Source organism: Triturus cristatus, chromosome 10 (assembly GCF_964204655.1).
Source record: "Triturus cristatus chromosome 10, aTriCri1.1, whole genome shotgun sequence".
Lineage (NCBI taxonomy): Eukaryota > Metazoa > Chordata > Amphibia > Caudata > Salamandridae > Triturus > Triturus cristatus.
Genome location: NC_140593.1, coordinates 110388613 through 110408464, shown reverse-complemented (window position 1 = coordinate 110408464; position 19852 = coordinate 110388613).

Genomic DNA, 19852 nt, shown 5'->3' with positions numbered 1-19852 from the left:
GCATCAGTAAGATACGAGCCTGATGAGCAATGTACAGAATCATTAGCACTAGAGCAGGACGTGTGTCTGGGCTATGTACATGCATCAGTACAGTTTTTAATGTACATAAATGATTTTACTGCTTTTTTAGTATCACATTAGAACGTGTCAGTGGTGCAGTCAAAACTTGTTCCTGTTTTAATGTATATCTTAATCAATGAGGAGGGAAAGAGAAGCTCTGATCCATCCGGCTTCCAATGGTTAGTACAAAAATCAGAGAGGGGGGGAATGGATCACTTGTTCTGTATGTCAGGGTCTTTGCTCGTCTGGGAAACTTTATAAAAACCCTCATATACGTACACAGGCATTGGGTGGTATATCTTGGTTCTCCGCCTAAGTGTACAGTAGCAGCATTATCATCGGGTCTTTATCGTTGTGAGTATGCTGTGCCTCCACCTGGAGGAAGACCAACTGGCTTGCCAGTAGTGTCCAGAAATGAAAAATAAGAGGGCGTTTGTGTGCTCTAGTGAAGTGAGTTAAAAATACCTACATCACTGAACAGTAAATATTTCTTGGAAAAAATTGTGATGTGGGTAATTAAAAGCGGGGTCATGCGTGTGTGGATCAAGCTACTAACCCACTGCACTGGTGTTGGTAAACATGTTTCAGCCTCGTGCTGGCTTCTAGAGGCTTTCTTCAGGACCAGGATGTGTGTCAAGGAGCGTCTTATGGCTCCTGTTAAAGTGGCGAATTGACCACTTGTACGCAGAGAGGTCAGATAAATCGTATCTGTACCTGTGGATAGGGAGAGAAATACATTGTAGTACAATTTCTCAACGTGACCCATACCTGCTTATTATGCATGTAGACTGCTGGTACAACATTCGCTAACTCAAGTTTCCAATTTGGTATGAGTTTATACTGCGTCATGTTCACATAGTGGGCGAATACACAACTGTTAGACTAGATAAAAATGAGTGAAAATGGGTGCTTCAGTTAGCCAAAGAAATAACAAATAAATATTAGAGGAAAAAGAAGATGGTGTTTTAAAACTATCCTATCAGATCTATAGATATACTGAGTTGTTATGGTACTTGCATGAAAATGCCTGATTTTCGTTGTAATAATGTGCTTAAGATAGGCGGAATGTTTGTTCAAGCATGCGTGCTTGTCACCATAGTAGGCGTTGTTTAGTTAGGTGTTTATCGTTACTGTGCTCGTTGCATGTTAAAGGTCACAAGTGACAAAACAAGATGGGCATAACGACAAAGTGAAAGTTTTTGAATGCGTTTCGTGTGGTTAAGAAGAATTGCTACTCATCGTTATTGTGCTCTTTTTCGTTACGCGATCAAAGCGGCAACGGATGAGAAGCTGGCGGCAAATGATGTGACAGGTTGTTTTAAGCATTTGTCTCCAAAATAGACATGTCATGGTTACCTCTTTCTAGTTGTGATGCGCTTCCTCTGGATGCCGTTGCGCCAGTAGGGACCACACTATGTAGAAATAAATAGGGGTTAATTGCATCTTACTTGCGGTGCATTCTGTAGGTTTCAGCGCTCCTCGCGGTCGCTCACTGGTTCTCTCAGGCCATTTGCTTGTACTAGCTCTGGAGACGGAGTCCCGGGTGATGCGGGCCATCTTGAGCTGGTATTTACATACGGCGGTCGGTTGAAATGGAGGAGGGACTACCTCGGGTATCGTGGTTGGCAATGGTTGGCATTTGGAATTGTGAAGCAAGACAGACTTACTATTTTTGAACACCCGTCGTGTTGATTTGATCATAAATATTATTATTTGATGTTTAACAATTAACTCTATGGGTGAGGTAATTGGTGGTATTGGTAGTGAGGTTAATCATTCAGGGAGTGCCTCAGGTTTTCTTTTCTGTGGGTCTGTTGTTCTCCACCTCTTTCATTATTGTTTGCTCAAATGTCTGTATTTCTACAAGAACCATATGACTGGGAGGGCAGAAGGTCGATTTTGGTCTTAAGTTGGTATCACTTTCTGATACCTGGTTTTCTTTGTTCATGAAGAAGGCCTTAAGTTTGATTTTCCGGCAAAACTCTGACAATTCACATCGTAGTAGACATTTTCACGATAAACACCTAAATAAACAATGCCTACTATGGTGACAGGCACGCATGCTTGAACAAACATTCCGCCTATCTCAAGCACATTAATACAACAAAACTCAGGCATTTTCATGCAAGTACCATAACAACTCAGGATATCTATAGATCTGATAGGATAGTTTTAAAGCACTATCTTCTTTTTCCTCTATTATACATTTGTTATTTCTTTGGCTACCTGAAGCACCAATTTTAACTCATTTTATTTAGTCTAGCAGTTGTGTAATTGTAACGCCCTGAACGTCTCAGGATCGTTTAACAGACACGATAATGAGAACGCAACCACTTGTGAAGGTTTAGTTATTTTAATGAAGGCAAAAATAATACAAGGAATAAACAAAGGTTATAGTCACTGGAATCCTCCAGGCTAAGTACGTTACCAGCCCACAGCACGGATGGTCCAAACCGTCCTCTGCATATACGCCGATCCCGGCGTATGCCAACAGAGGGCAGAAATGAAATGGCCGACAATGCCAATCGGTAGGCTGTGAGGGGCACGAAGAGTGTTGGGGAGAATCGAGGAGTCAGGGAAACACCCAGCCGGGGTCTATACCTGAAGGGAGCAGCCGCTCAACCTCTTCCTCAGACTGCACCGGGACGCGGAGTCACCTCCTGGTGATGCGTCACCGATACCCCAATCACAAGCAAAGAAGACTCAACCGAGAGCAGCCGCTCGATCGATCCTGTGGACTTCCGAGTCTGTAACGCGGCAAACACCTCCTGGTGTGCGTTACAGCTGGCAGTCCCTGTATCTCTGGTCGGGCTGGGAGTTACGACTCCAACCAGCAAAAGCGCCACTGCGCTTTGACTCAGCCGAGTCAAAAAGCGAAGCTCAATGGTTATCCGGTAGAGCTTCCGGGTCCTTCACAGGTGACGATGGGGCAAGACACGGCCCAGGGAGTAACGACTCGACCTACCTCCGTTCTTGCCTTACTGGAGCACCACTCCGGAACACTGCTCTTCACTGAGCAGGTACGTCGGTGTAAACACAATATCCGACAGCGTTGTACCTCCCGGTTCCTCCCTTTATAGGGCGTGTTGTCCTTGAGTTATGTAACAGCTCTCCTGTTTACATAAGGGCGTGTTTTCCTTGAGTTATGTAACAGCTCTCCTGTTTACATAACCTCTCAACCGCTAAGCATCCTGGGAGATGTAGTCCGTTTTCGCTGGTTACCGTTTTCCTCCCCTCGCATGACAGGAATTCTTGACAGTAATCGCCCACTATGTGAACATGACGCAGTATAAACTCATACCAAATTGGAAACTTGAGTTAACGATTGTTGTACCAGCAGTCCACATGCATAATAAGCAGGTATGGGTCACGTTGAGAAATTGTACTACAATGTATTTCTCTCCCTATCCACAGGTACAGATACTATTGATCTGACCTCTCTGCGCACAATTGGTCAATTCACCACTTTAACAGGAGCCATAAGGCGCTCCTTGACACACATCCCGGTCCTGAAGAAAGCCTCTAGAAGCCAGCACGAGGCTGAAACATGTTGACCAACACCAGTGCGGTGGGTTAGTAGCTTGATCCACACACGCACGACCCCGCTTTTACTTACCCACATACACATTTTTTCCAATAAATATTTAGTATTCAGTGATGTAGGGATTTTTAACTAAGTTCACTAGAGCACACAAACGCCCTCTTATTTTTCATTTCTGTACACTACTGGCAAGCCAGTTGGTCTTCCTCCAGGTGGAGGCATAGCATACTCACAAAGATAAAGACCTGATGATAATGCTGCTACAGTACACTTAGTCGGAGAACCAAGATATACCGCCCAACGCCTGTGTACGTATATGAGGGTTTTTGCAAAGTTTCCCAGACGAGCAAAGACCCTGGTATACAGGACAAGTGATCCATTTGCCCCCCCCCTGTTTTAGTGTATGCAGATAATGCTGTTTTAATATCTAGAAAGTCTTAAATCATTATTGATCATTTTGTAACCGTTATGGACAATTTAGATCCGGAAATCAATTTTAGCAAACAATATTACATGATGTGGCAGAACCCACAGTAAGATCAGAAATATCTCTTTTAAAGGTAAGAACATCGGCAAGGTGGCTAATTTAGCTATTTAGCTATTACCTCAGCTATTATCAGCACATGTACTCATCTTCTACCAGTTAGGAGCATTAAATTGAACCAAGCTGTACGTGCTCTTTTTAGTTTTGCAAAGCAGATTGGGAATAAACCCATCCTGCCCCTTTTAGAAGTTTATAACCATAAATGTCTTCTTGTTTTTCTATAAGGGTCGGATATATGAAGTTACTGAGATGCACATAACCTGCAGATAGAAGAAAATTGCTTGTGTAGATGGCTTTTGGGATTACTACCCAATAGCCCACACTTATTCCTGCATGAAGAACTAGGTATGGGCGGTGTGGAGGACAGTGTGAATTTAGAACCTTGACTATTATGTTTTCCATATGGTCTAATTTTCAAGCTTCCATAAACTGCCTTATTTTTGGAAATTGGATAGCCTGTGACTACAGTCTTAAGATATTTTGGTTACAGTTTATTCAATCATTAGCCGACACACTAGGGGGCAGATTTACAAGGACTGGCGCATCCCTGCAAAGCAAAAGGGATGCGCCAGGTAAGATGCGTCACGCAAGTTTACCCTTGCGCCACCACAGATGCGCCGCATTTACAATGCGGCGCATCATGGCGCAAGGATAAACAGATGCGTGACACATCTGATGGCGTAAGGATGGCACATTGATGGAGTCGTGTCGCAAGCGCGACGCAACTCCAGCAATACTCTGGGGCTGCCCATACCTAACATGCTGCTTCATGCCTTACGCCTGCTTCAGGCAGGCTCAGAGTTTTGACGCAGCAGCGTCGGAAAACTGACTCCGTCAAATCTTGTAGATTTCACTGCGCCACTTTTCCGAGGCTTTATCCGACGGAACGCCTACCCTGCATACATTAAACCTAATGCAGGTTTAATGTAGCGCAGGGCTTTACAACATGACGCATCTCCCTAGATGCGTCACGTTGTAAATAAGGCGCAACATGGCGCATGGTTTACGCTGCCGCTGCGTCACAGAAGTGATGCAACGGCGGCGTAAATGTGTCGCATGGGGCTTGTAAATCTGTCCCTACGTTTTCGGTAGCCGAACAGGATATTAGGGGCGAAAAACATGGGAAAGAGATAAATTCATTGCCTATGCTAAGCTATTGAGAGAGCCATCAGAGATTAATAAACTTTCAGTTAGAGAATATGTTATTATCCAAACTACACGTGGGCTTGGGACCAAACTTGAATCTTGTTATAAACCTATGGGAGCTATCACTGCTTACAAGGTTCGTTTAGGTTTTATCCGTCAATTTCTTTGTCGATACAGCCGCCAAATCAATATGCCCATATGATGAGTCCTCCCCCAAACATTTTTGCACTTTGCATTTTCTTGCACATTTTAAAAACACTTTAGTAGACAGTTTATAATACCTGTTCTTAAGAATAACAGCTTTTTTTTAAATGTAAAGTTTCACTTTAATTTTTAAAGGTGTTACGCACACCACTTGCATTTAAAGATGCTGTAAGCTTTTTAAGGACCACAATAACTTATCGTAAATCCTTGCTTATTTAATCAAAATTTGTTATCACTTTACCAGAGATTATTACAAAAAAATAATAATTGTGGAGTGCTTGTGTTAGGTTTCAACTAAGAAAGATTCCAATGATCTTAGTGCTTTGTTTCTAATTGACACATCTCTCAAAAACTATTCCGTGTTAGATATTAATTGATCCTTGTATCCATTGTAATTTCTGAAGTCCTTATCATAAGGGGCTAGATGTACGAAATCGCATGTTTCCTAATATTGAATTTTAAAGATACGCTATTAAGAAATCGCAAACTGTGATGTACAACAGTGTGTTTGACACTGTTAGTGATTCATTCGCAGTGGATCGCAAATGGACCTGCCTCATTAAAATTCATGAGGCAGGTTACAACTTGCGACCCATTGTGAATTGCTACAATTACAGGGATGGTGGCCTGCTAGGGTCAGCAGACCACCATGTCTGTGATTGCTTTTCAAGTCGAGCCTGGGCAGCACATGCGCTGCTCTGCGAGCCATGCTGTATTGGAGAATGTACTTGAAGCCCCGCCCACTCTCAGCCCATATTTGTCATTGGCTTGTGGCATTGTCCTTCGTAAAGGCTGGCTTCAGAATCGCTATTAGGCATGTTAGTCCCTCCTTAGTACCGCCTGGTCTTCATTTGTAACCTCCCATGAGGACTGGCCCTTTTTCTTCGGTTGTTCCACGGTACGTCTTCTTTAGTCTGTAAGCACTATTTTCTTTAATGAATTTCTCTTACAGCTGGAGGGCAGGAGGGTGTCTCGTGCGCAGTTGTGACCACCGGTTTGTTTATTTAACTCGCAGCAAACGGAAAGCTCTTCAGGGGCCATGGGAGACAGAAGGGGGCAACTCAGCGATGCCTTCAAGTATTTGGAATGCAATAGGTCTTGCATTTGTGAGAGTTTAAGCTATTGGCATTGTAAATGACAATGCCTTTTATTTATGTTTTAAAAACCAAAACTTAAATAAAAGGCATTGTCATTTGCAATGCCAATAGCTCAAAGTAGCGTAAATGCAAGACCTATTGCATTGCAGATGCTTGTTAAATAAAGCAATATTTATTTTGTAATGCAACCCATTTCATTTACAAAATAAAAATGAAAAGCTACCTTTTCATTTTTTAAGAGCAGGCATGGGACCACTGCCTGCTCTTAAAAAATGTTGGTGCCCATATTCACAAAGAGGACCCCTTCCCGTTTGCGAATGGGACACCACCATCATGAAGTTGGTGGGAACTGCGAATGTTTTGCGAGTGCATACCCGGTCGCAAAACATCCATACATACCAGTGCTATTCGGTATTAGGAAGAGACGCCCTCAGGGCCGGCTTTAGGGCGGTGCGACCGGTGCCACCGCACCGGGTGCTGGCGTCCTGGAGACGCCGTGTTTGAAAGTTTATTAAGCTTTTGAAGCACCGGCTGCAGCATTTCTTTCCGCCGGCAATTACCAGGCCTCACATAAATGTCAAGATAACTCGTGTGATTAATTATCTTCCTTGAGAGAGATTAGCGTTTTGTATAGTTGAGGTTTTGACTTTTAGGTGAAGTTAGTGCAGAGGGTTAATATGCCTGCTGCAAAGAACGTGTACCAAGTAGATTACAGAGTGTGTATGATGTAAACAGATCAGCATGGTTACTGCTTTCAAAAGAGACATCCTTTTGTTACTTGCAATTTATAACTTAAAGTTCTAATATAGAATAGTGAGCTACTAACTTTCATCCTAGAACTGCATACACACTGCAAAGTATACATTATTAGAACATTGATTAATGTTGCAAAAAGGGTTAATTTGGCTAGAAATCGATTCTTATTATTAGAGAAAACTCCCAACTATGCTGTTTCTTTTTTGACTCTGCGTTTGTGCTTCTCCACACCAAGCACTCTTAAACTATACTGCCTACCACTATGGATGACATGTGACTCATACACTTTCAGTCCTTTGGCCTATGTAACATTTCCAATACACTGATTTACACACTTATGATTGATTGTCTCTGTGTAATGTGTGTGTGATGCAAAGTGCTCGGACACCCTACACTGGTATGAGTGGCGCTATATAACTAATTCAATGCATCTAATAGAGTGTGGTTATGGTGACTTGGTCACTGTTAAAGGGTGCTAGTGAGAGAATCCGTGGTGGAGGGGGTCGTTGGGGGTGCCAACAAACATTGTCGCACAGGGCACCACCAGCACTGAAGCCGGCCCTGGACGCCCTAAACACACCCCTTCCTAACACCGAATTGCAAAAGCAAAATGTGATTCGGTAACAAGTTACTGAGTCGCATTTTGCTTTCTGTACACATCAAAATGCATTTTACTGGTCGCAAACAGCCCGAAATGTTACGTACTTCTGGGACAAGGTCCCTTAATGTATAAGCATCTGTCAGTGCTATGCAGGCTGCACAGGGACATACTGGCACAGTGGTTGCTTTATACCACATAGGCGTGTGTGCTGCTAATCTAACACTCCCACACCATGACTCAATCTTAGCCAGAGTCACACCAACCACCTCGTTTGTACACATTGCTGCCATTGTCTTTTAATTAAGAGACGCCAGCACTGTTTGCTTTCATTCTGGGTCAACAGAAACCAATCACAACCCAAGGTCTGATTGTCTCGAAACACAGCCAAGCAAGTGCCGCCTGTCTTGGATTTTCAAACAGCACATTGCAGACGCAGCTTCTGAAGGTCCACGCTGATGTCTGGGGCTGCTCTTTGTTGCTAGACTTGTAAAAGGCCTTGTAATCCCACAATGCGCGCGCCCGCGCACAAACAGCATTGGAGGAAAGTTTCATTTGAAACAGTGGTTTTTCGTTTCGAAATGTTGCTGTTGTTGCTAAGTGGCAGATGCTACAAAGTGGCGCTGAAGCTCCCCGCGGCGCTGCTGTAGCAATTAGCAGAGTGGTTGCGTTGCATGCCAGTCGGCTGCGCTGGGAACATGTGCTCGCCACTCTGTGGGTAGAAAGGTCTGTGTGCCTCTCTGGGTCTGGAGTCAACGGAGCGTGTGTCTCTCTTAAATGGGGCCGCCGCCGTGTGTGTGGGAACCGTTCACAATTATCTCTAATGCACCTTCACCCCACTTCACCCATCAGTGCAGCCACACAACACCTTCCTTTACATCAGACACAACAAAACGCTTCTCATACGGGCCACACTTCCATTTCAACACCCTTTAAAGGAGGCATAACTGACTTGTAACCTTAAACAAACTCTGTATAAGAGCGCAATTTAGCTCACCACAAACGCCACCCAGCGCCTTAAGGGGCATATCAGCAAGGCGAGGCGATAGAATTATCGCCGCTTTTGCGGCCGTTTTCGGCCGAAAAGCTGCGATAATTTTATCGCCTAATTAGCAACGCGTGAAACCTTGCATTAGCGCACTAATTCCTAAGGCCCAGCTTTGCATCTCTAATGAGATGCAAAGTGAGCGTTCCTGACCTGACATGACAGGAGAAATGTCGCTTAAGCGACATTTCTCCTATCATCAAGCCCCACGCCATGAAGCATAGCGGCAAGAAAAGTAGCGATAGTAATCTCACGTTAGCCTGTTAGCGCTAGGATTTTTATCGCTTTTGAGATAAGCGTTGCTAATAGCACGTTATCTCAGCGATAAAAATCCACGCTAGCCGGCGATAATTATCCGAGCGCTAAGTGTGGTTAGCGATAATTATCGCCGGTTGTTGCTGATATGCCCCCAAGTAGGCTGAGCCCATCTCGGTAGTAATTAAAAACGGACACGGAAACTGGTCCCTATCTGGCAAAAATTCTATCGATTTCTGAACAATGAATGTAAAAAAACATGAAGTAATCCTTGTCAGCAATTTATTTCTTGTTTAATATCCACGTTTTACTTAATCTTACATTCCCCTGGAATGTTTGCAAATTCCTAAATGGTGCGCTCTGTATGTATTTCACCTGTTCATTCTACCTTTGTATATAGTGCATACTTTGAACTGAGATACTCGTGGTGTTTATAAAGAGCCACAATTTAGAGCTCTGGAGATGAGGCTGAAGGTGTAGTAGGTAACTAAGGTGTTTAGAATACATGGCCATCCAATCCTTGGCCTCTCTGCAGAGCGCACAGACCAGCTGTCATGTATTCCGGTTGCAATTATGATTTTGTGCAAATGGTTGTAAAGGAAGTAGACAGTTGTCAAAATGTTGACGGCAAAAGTAAAAGAAAATGCAGTGCTTACAGATGAGTGAGGGTGTTGTGTTTTTGGGGGTGGTGCGAGGAAGTGCATTGAGGAAAGAATAAAAAGCGAGTGCTGAAGAGGAAAGTGTCAGTCACCACAAAACTAAAAGAAAGTCTCATCCATCTCAGTGTCTTCCTGGAAACGTTCCAGCATCAGGGGCCGAGAAAAAGTGGGGTTCCAAAATGCAACTTTTGATAGCTACTGGCAAAACTGTTGAATGGAATTCCAGTGGCTCAGTGTGCACAGGATCCATTTCTGGGCATACCTGTCCCTCTTACCCGGCTGCTTAGCCCTAATGCGGGCAAAACAGGTCCTGTGTTGTTTGTGTTCTGGTTCAGGGAGGACCTGGCCTGGCAGTTCGGGCTGGACTGTTCACATTGGAGCTTGGTCAAGACTGATTTGCATATGGCGGGGTCTAAACTGAGGTGGCATGGTGTGCAAAAAAACAATGAACTGGGATGCAGAGTAATTACCAGTTGCTGAGATTTATTCACGCATTCCATCTATCTATTTTTTTACTGTACTTCATCATAAATATTGTGACACCTTTGGTTACATCTCTTATAACATCACAATTGATATGACTGCTTGAGCCATAACTTTTGCCACCCACTTGGGCTGCCTATGACGTCCAACGACACATCATTGATGACATCATAAGTGACATTATTGATTGCAAGTGTTTTGTCCAATTATTTGGCATTAAAAAAAGGATTACCAGTATTTTTTCACTTGTTATAATATACTTTCCAAATCAGCAATTTCTTATCTGATTGCTAATTATTATTATTTTAGTAAACTTCATCCAAAATTTAACGGTGCCTGCTCGTTGGAGAAAGAAACTCATGCTAACTCGATTTGAAATATTTTAATCTAACAATGTATCTCAGTGAGTGCTGGTGTTTGGGATCTTCGATATGTTTTGGACACCCGCTGCCTCACTGGCCTTTACTTACCATTGGAGTACTCAATTCTCTGTGGCTAATTCTGTGTTTGTTAATGTGTTCCTGAATGAGTGATGCTGTGTTAGTGTTACTGATTCTTTGTTGAACAGCCAATGACTGAAAGTGCCATTCGTTCCATGAAAGTGATCACTCATTTTCCTCAGAGTAGAACTCTGTGTGTATCTGACTGAGCACAAGTGTCCGTGTTCTTGTACAGGTATAGGACTCATTCAAAACAGCTTTATAAAGCACAGCTTATCACCGCAAGGGTATCCAGGCAATTGGGCGAGGTGGGGGGTGCTGCTGCTGGGGTCAGTGAGTCGAACCGCCAGGTTTTTAAGCCGTTTCTGAGTTCCTGCACGGTGGGTGCTGTCCGAAGGTAGAGGGGGAGGTCTTTCCAGGTCTATGCAGCCACGTTGGAGAAAGCACTGCCTCCGCTTCTGCTTCAGTGGATGCAGGGGGTGTGGGCGAGGGAGGTGGAGCGCAGTTGTTTACGGGGGAGGTGGAAGTTTACCCTTTGATTGAGGTAGGCAGGTCCTTTGTTGTGCAGGGCTTCGTAGGTGTGGGTTAGCATCGTGAATGGGTAGAGCTATCCCGGTCCTCTTGGCCTATGACCTGGTGCACCGCACCCGACGCACACACTGCAGAAGGTGAGAACAACACCCAGGGGCCAGGGGGGGTGAGGGGCAGGAAACATACCCCATACACAAACCCAAACTTATAATATGTAGGCCATACATTACCACCAGGCTCTGGTCACATGGGGGGCTTGTCCAGCAACCCCTACGTACCACAACAACGGAAGTGGACGTGTACGGTGTGTCCCACACATACCCCTACGGCACCATTACAACAGTGGTTTGGGCCGTACCCACGCATGAATGCGTGGGTATGGTGCGTACCACACGTAGCCCTACGGCACCATGACAACTCAGGTACGGACAGTACCCACGCATGAATGCGTGGGTACGGTGCGTACCACACATACCCCTACGGCACCATTACAACAGTGGTATGGACCGTACCCACGCAGGAATGCGTGGGTACGGTGCGTACCACACGTACCCCTACGGCACCATTACAAATCAGCTACGGACCGAACCCACGCATGAATGCGTGGGTACGGTGCGTACCACACGTACCCCTACGGCACCATGACAACTCAGGTACGGACCGTACCCACGCATGAATGCGTGGGTATGGTGCGTACCACACATACCCCTACGGCACCATTACAACAGTGGTACGGACCGTACCCACGCATGAATTCATGGGTACGGTGCGTACCAAACGTACCCCTACGGCACCATTACAAATCAGGTACGGACCGAACCCACGCATGAATGCATGGGTACGGTGCGCACCACACGTACCCCTACGGCACCATGACAACTCAGGTACAGACCGTACCCACGCATGAATGCGTGGGTACGGTGCATACCACACGTACCCCTACAGCACCATTACAACAGTGGTACGGACCGTACCCACGCATGAATGCGTGGGTACGGTGCGTACCACACGTACCCCTACGGCACCATTACAACTCAGGTACGTACCGTACCCACGCATGAGTGCGTGGGTACGGTGCGTACCACACGTACTCCTACGGCACCATGACAACTCAGGTACGGACCGTACCCACGCATGAATGCGTGGATACGGTGCGTACCACACGTACCCCTATGGCACCATGACAACTCAGGTACGGACCGTACCCACGCATGAATGCGTGGGTACGGTGCGTACCACACGTACCCCTACAGCATCATGACAACAGTGGTATGGTGCGTACCACACATACCCCTACGGCACCATGACAACAGTGGTATGGACCGTACCCACGCATGAATGCGTGGGTACGGTGCATACCACACGTACCCCTACGGCACCATTACAACAGTGGTACGGACCGTACCCACGCATTCATGCGTGGGTACGGTGCGTACCACACGTACCCCTACGGCATTAGTACATTTGGGATACCAGGCGTACACACGCCATGAATGTGGGCTTAGAGGACTGTCCCAGCATGTTAACATCATATTGGTGTGTGTGTAGGTCCAGGCCAGCAGTGTACAGCTCCAAGGGGGTGCATGGGTGGGTGCATATGACTCCCAGCAGTGTCCAGACATATGGGGGTGGGTGCATATGACTCCCAGCAGTGGACAGAGATATGAGGGTGGGTGCATATCACTACCAGCAGTGGACAGACATATGGGGGTGGGTGCATATGACTCCCAGCAGTGGACAGAGATATGAGGGGTGGGTGCATATCACTACCAGCAGTGGACAGACATATGAGGGGTGGGTGCATATGACTCCCAGCAGTGTCCAGACATATGAGGGGTGGGTGCAGAGTACTCCCAGCAGTGGACAGACATATGGGGGTGGGTGCATATCACTACCAGCAGTGTCCAGACATATGGGGGTGGGTGCATATGACTCCCAGCAGTGGACAGAGATATGAGGGGTGGGTGCATATGACTTCCAGCAGTGTCCAGACATATGGGGGTGGGTGCATATCACTACCAGTAGTGTCCAGACATATGGGGGTGGTGCATATGACTCCCAGCAGTGGACAGAGATATGAGGGGTGGGTGCATATGACTCCCAGCAGTGTCCAGACATATGAGGGGTGGGTGCATATCACTACCAGCAGTGGACAGACATATGGGGGTGGGTGCATATGACTCCCAGCAGTGGACAGACATATGGGGGTGGGTGCATATCACTACCAGCAGTGTCCAGACATATGGGGGGTGGGTACATATGACTCTCAGCAGTGGACAGAGATATGAGGGGTGGGTGCATATCACTACCAGCAGTGGACAGACATATGGGGGTGGGTGCATATGACTCCCAGCAGTGGACAGACATATGGGGGTGGGTGCATATCACTACCAGCAGTGTCCAGACATATGGGGGTGGGTGCATATGACTCCCAGCAGTGGACAGAGATATGAGGGGTGGGTGCATATGACTCCCAGCAGTGTTCAGACATATGGGGGTGGGTGCATATGACTCCCAGCAGTGGACAGAGATGTGAGGGGTGGGTGCATATCACTACCAGCAGTGGGCAGACATGTGAGGGGTGGGTGCAGAGGACTCCCAGCAATGTCACACTCCCAGGAGGATGGATGTCTTTCACACACTGCATAACACACCACATGTGGATGTGAGGACATATAACACATGCATACCCACCCATGGCGGATGCAGCACAATACACACCCTGATTTCATGCCAACAGACTGTGTAGTCATGTAACTGCATACAAAACTAAGATAGCCAAAGGGAACACACACGCACATCCCAGGACTGATAGGAATGTCCAGGTGCTGGTCCAGGTACCATGGAAGGAATAGGGTTCAATGCCACTAGATACAATGCCCACAATTGTGAGTCAGGTGCCAAAATACCCTGCATAACACGTACCATTTGTGTGTTAGGCCGTGATTACACACATGCATAGTGCTGAAAAGGGACAATTTGTCCCTGATGCCATTCCTACATACCTAAAACACAAGTACAGTGACTAGCAAGGATGGCACAGACGATTCAGCAGGAGACATCGGTGAGCAGGCATGGCCATTGTTGAAGGGATCCGTCACCAACAAAGGAAATGTGGACACAGGTCAGCACAACATTTGTGCAACTGTTTGCAGGGACAATGTCAGGTGCCACAGAGGAAGGAACACTCCTTGGGACAATGTCTCCAAAGGAAATGAACACACACTACCAATGATTATTTGCACAGACATTGTGATGGCACACAGATACCATGGTCCACCTCATGACCATCATACAAAAACATATCTCAGAACCCTAACACATTACCAGAACACCAACTTCATGAGCCTCATCAACAACATCAAGTACCTGAAATGCAATAGTGTTGAAAGTAAAAGAAAAGGCTTTATTCAGCACAGAAAAATAATAAATTAATCAGACTATGTACAAAGGCCAATGGCCAGTCCATTTCTCGAGTCCAAGGGTGGACGTAGGGGACCGCGTCCACCCCTACCTTGCCTACACAAACGAACCTCAAGGTTTGTCGACCGGGGGGGCATCATCTGTGGCAGGACCAGGCACCGCAGGGACAGGAGGGGGTTGGGTAGGTGTGGTGGGTGCAGGGGTGGACGTCTCCACCACAGGGGGTGGGGCAGCGCCAAAGGTGGAGGTGAACACGGCACTGCACACGTCTGCTAGGGCCTCCATCCTAACCCCTGCACCTGAAGATACCCCAGGGCCAACGGAGGGTGTGGATGCCGAGGGATGGGGTGCAGCGCTCATTGGGGAGGGGGTGGACATGGGGGGGACTCAACTCCCCTGCCCGGGGACTTCCTCGCACGCTTGTGGGGTGGTGTCACAGTGGCTGTCCTTGGGTGACAGTTTGGCAGGGGAGCTAAGGGAAGTGGTTTTGGAGGAACTGGTTTGTGAGGACTGCGGACTCTGACTGTGGCTGCGTGTCTGTCATTTGCCCCCAGACCCTGTGGGTGTGCCTACATCCCCCTGAGTGTGCGTGCCAGGATATGTGCGCTGTGCCTTACTTGTGGGTGTGCTGGATGTGTCTGTTGGGGTGCGTGCCCGTGACTGTCTGGGTGTGCGTTGGGCAGGCATGGGAGAGGGCAGTGTGGATGAGTCTGGGGTAGGGGGGGACGGAGCGCTGCAGGACAGTAACTGCTGCCGTCAGTGAAGAGTCCATGGACCGCAGAATCCTGTGTTGGTCAGACATCATTGCTGACATGCCCTCCATGAACGACACTGCTGCAGATCAGAGCATATAAATTCTCCCTACTTCCACGGACAGAGTAATTCCACAGTCATACGCACGTACACTCACCATACGCTAGGGCCCATCACACCAACATTCATTCTATTACTCTATCCACACTGAATATACGAGAGAACTCCTAAATCAATCTGCATCTAATTTGAGGTCAATGCAACCTAATTGAAATGTCTCGAGTCATGATTTCAACAATTAGAACACATTTGAGATCTCAATAAATGACAAAGAAATAACCACCCGACACTGGAATTCAAACAAAGAAGTTATTTTATCTAAATTAGTTCAAATGAAAAGTCATCCAATAGCAAAATCATTATTCTCATAGTTACCTATTCTAGCTAAATGTCGTATTTTAGGTCAGGACAGGTCTCTCAAAGTCTCTCGAGTCGCCGTCCTCTCAATCAGCATCGATCCTCTTGAGCATAAGTTCAGGAAGAAGTGGCCTTAGACCCTCTCTAGTCTAACATTATTTATACCAGAACTTACACATTAAAAGTTACAAATAAGCTCTAAGCGTCCGTTGAGCAGAGCGAGCAGGAAAGGATGTTGGCTCGCAACATTTAGAAAAAACCTCCGCTCTCGAATATCTCAAAAATAAAAACACGGAAAAAGGAAGCACAAACTAAAATCGCAACATCCATGGATGCTCTTCTCCGGAATTATAGTGAAGCCACCGCAAATTTATCAAAATGTTCATTTGTGACAATTGTTCTCCTCCAAGGATATCTGGCGAAGAGCCCAGAACTGCTGTTCTTTCATAACTTTTAGCTCAGACAGAGGCCGAGGTCATGTTCAACCATATTCAGCGAGGCCTCTCTTCATAATTCATCTACTCAAATGCAGGCTGTAGATGTCGGCCATTTCTCGATAGGCCAAAATGGACAACTTAATTAAAAAGAAACACAAAACAACGTTACTACATCGTATTGATTATACAGTGTTAATTCCCACTAATACCCTTATGTGTATGTAATTATCTAGCCATTTGCGACATAAAAAAGCATTAAAGCATATTATTTAAAAGCGCAAACACATAACAAATAGCACTTTAACCACACTTATTTAATTAATTTGCTCACCAACTTAGTTCACGTATTAATTAAGCCATGCAATTGCATTCCCACGTGTAATTCTTTCCTTAGTAAGGTTGATTAATTCATCAAAAATTAGTACTTAATAATTAATTCTTAGTAATTTTAATTATGACACATGAACATATAAACTGAAGTTTGAGTTTAAATAGAAAACCCTGCTCCAGCAATCCCCCCTTTGGTGATATATCATCACCACAAAAATCCAACCCCAAAAATTTAGACCCCATTTCTTAGGAGAAATTCAAATGTCTTTTTGCTTTTACATAAACACCAGTTTCTTTTTCTTCATCTCTTTTAGTTTCTAAATACATGCTCTCTCTAAATTCTTCTAATTACATTTCTTGTGGGTCTCTTTTTGACCTCTTTTGTCCCTTTTCAGTATTTTCTTTTACTATTCTCTTTTTACTTCTCCTGTATCTACAACATAAACACCCTAATCTAAGAATCAATAAAGCAACAATCACACATGTCAATGGAAATAATATCTTACCAAAAATGGTACTACCTATCTTAGCTATAAAATTCTTAACAGCAATCATCTTATTAGCCATTTTAGTCCAGATACTTTCAGATTCCAGTGGTTATAATTCTTCATGCAAATCAGTAATATTTTTGATATAGACCTTCAGATCCTTACTTTCATCAGGAATGTAAGTGCAACAATGTTGAACTTTCAGCATTCCACAGACTCCACCCTCCTTTGCCAATAGAATATCAAGGTCAAGTCGATTTTGCATAGACATGGCGCGTATGGCAACCATCTCTGTATTTACCAACAGAAACCCACCAGCGGTGCTTGACGATAAGCGATCCACCACTGTTGACAGCTTCCGAATTCCATTTGCATTTAATGAAATTCCCACTGCTGGTATCAAAGCTCCAAAAATATCTCCTACAATTTCTGACCAAGTTTCTCTTTTAAAGCGTGTTAGTAGATTAATTTGTTCTGCATCTTCTATTCTATCCATATGAACATTTTTTGGAAACACCAGGCCAACATAACATGTGCCATACCAATGGTCAGGCAACCTGTAATAAGCCCTATTCCCACAAATATAATACACTCCCGGGAAAACTGGATCTTCTCCTCCTTTAAATCCCCATCCCGTTGCAATAAAGTATGTATCATGACACTCACTAGTCCCAACAAAATGATTGTCATATTGGGATTTCCTTCTGGTAATGCATAGTTTACCCTTCTGTGGTGCATCTAAAGCCAAAGTTGGACTGGCCCCATTTTTTAACTCCTTTCCCATCTCAATGTCCCACACTGTCTCACTCATTTTATATCCTCCTGCCTTTTCATGCATGCTCATTCTCCGTTTCTCTACCATGTCTAGGAAAGCTTTTTCTTCTTCCTTCAAACTACAAGTTAAATTGTTTCTAAAAATATAATCTAATGTTAATTCTTCTGTTTCAATAAAAATCTCACCAAAAATGTTAGCTTCTTTAGCAGGATTCAATTTTTTATTCATAGGCAATTGCCCAAAAATGTTATCCTTATTAGACGTAGCAATCCCTTACTTCCATTGTCTTTACATATTCATGCAACAATTTTGAAAAAACATTACTAGAAAAATCATTAATTGACCTATCCTTATGTATGTATATGTTACTAATTCTAGTTGGTACTACTTTCTGTGAACTCTTCCCTATGTTAGTCACATTCTCAATACTTATTCCATAAGTGTCTATTGTAACTCTAGAGGTAACTAATAAAGCAAGCACACTCCATAGTAGCATCAATAGTCCTGTACAGCAGCAGCACATTCTGCACCATCTTTTCAAGAAGGTACATCTACTTTGATTATTCTCTGTGTTAGCCATTTTACTACTTTGGCTGTGTCTTTTGACTTAGCCTCTACTACTCCACTACTGAATCTCTAGGACGCTATATCGTTTCAATCTGTTAATTTTTAAAGCTTTTTGTCTTCACTCTTCTCCAAGTGACTCCTTTAGTTCACTCAGTTTGGAGTCTCATCACTTTTCACTTCTTCTTCAGCAACATCAAATTGTATCAGATCCTGAATATCCTGAACATCCGTCTCTTCCCCAATGTCAGTCAAGATAACTTTCAGGATTCCAACAGTTTTCTCCTCCTCAACCACTCTCCGTAAGGTCCCCTCTGGATTTCCTTGACTTTCTGCCTCTTCTTCTCCTTCAGACAGTGCCACACACGTCCATTCCGGTGACCTATACTTCTGGTTGGGTTTTCTGATTCTTTTGATCCCTTCTGGTTCCTTTGATTCTTTCCGCTCTTCTTCTTTCGCTTGATTTTGACTTGACACCTCGTTCACCTGTTCAGCTTTCGATGAATTCACTCGTGTCAGCCGATATCTCAGCCTCTTTATCTTGTTAGGCCAAAGATCTCCTTTTACACTTCTTTTCTGTTTTACTTCTCTATTGTTTCTTTCTCCAATCCAAGTTCTCTTTCTCAGAACTCGACCCTCTGGTTTCTCATTCTCACTCTCATCCGATTCTGTCTCATTTGCCTCCTGTTCATCAACAATTCTCTTTTGCTCCACAGTCTTCTTTTCCACCGATTGAGTTTTCCCTATTACTGTCCCTCCTCGGGTCTCCGACACGCAATCTTCTTGCTGTCTACTTATCCCTTCACCTACCTTATCAGGAATGTTCCCTACACCTCCTCAGGGGTCTTCCGCAATCTGTCCCTCTCTATCTTCTTCTGACCCTACTTCTTTAGAAGTAATCTCAGGTGGATTCTCAACCTCTTCGTCTGACTCAGGTGTAGTCTCTGTGGAATTGCTCTTTTCTCTTCTTTCTTTCTCTTTTTCTTTTTCACTGCTCGTTGAAACTTCAGGCACTTTTCCAGAATCTGAGCTCTCTTCTGAGGTTCTCAATGTTCTTCTTGAAACTCTTGATGCTTCTTCTGGTAAGAAAAAATAATCACCTGACTCTCTTTCTGACTCTCTTTCCCCCCTTTCAGGATTCTTTTTTCTTCTCACTGTTTCAGTGTCTGCATCATCACTGGAATCTGACTCTTCAAAGTACTCTTTCCCAGTCCCATCCTTCGGATTTGGAACTCTCAGAGTATGACTCGCATGAACCCAGTTCTTCACTCCAGCACACTTCACAGCAGTCGTCGTAGTCAAAATG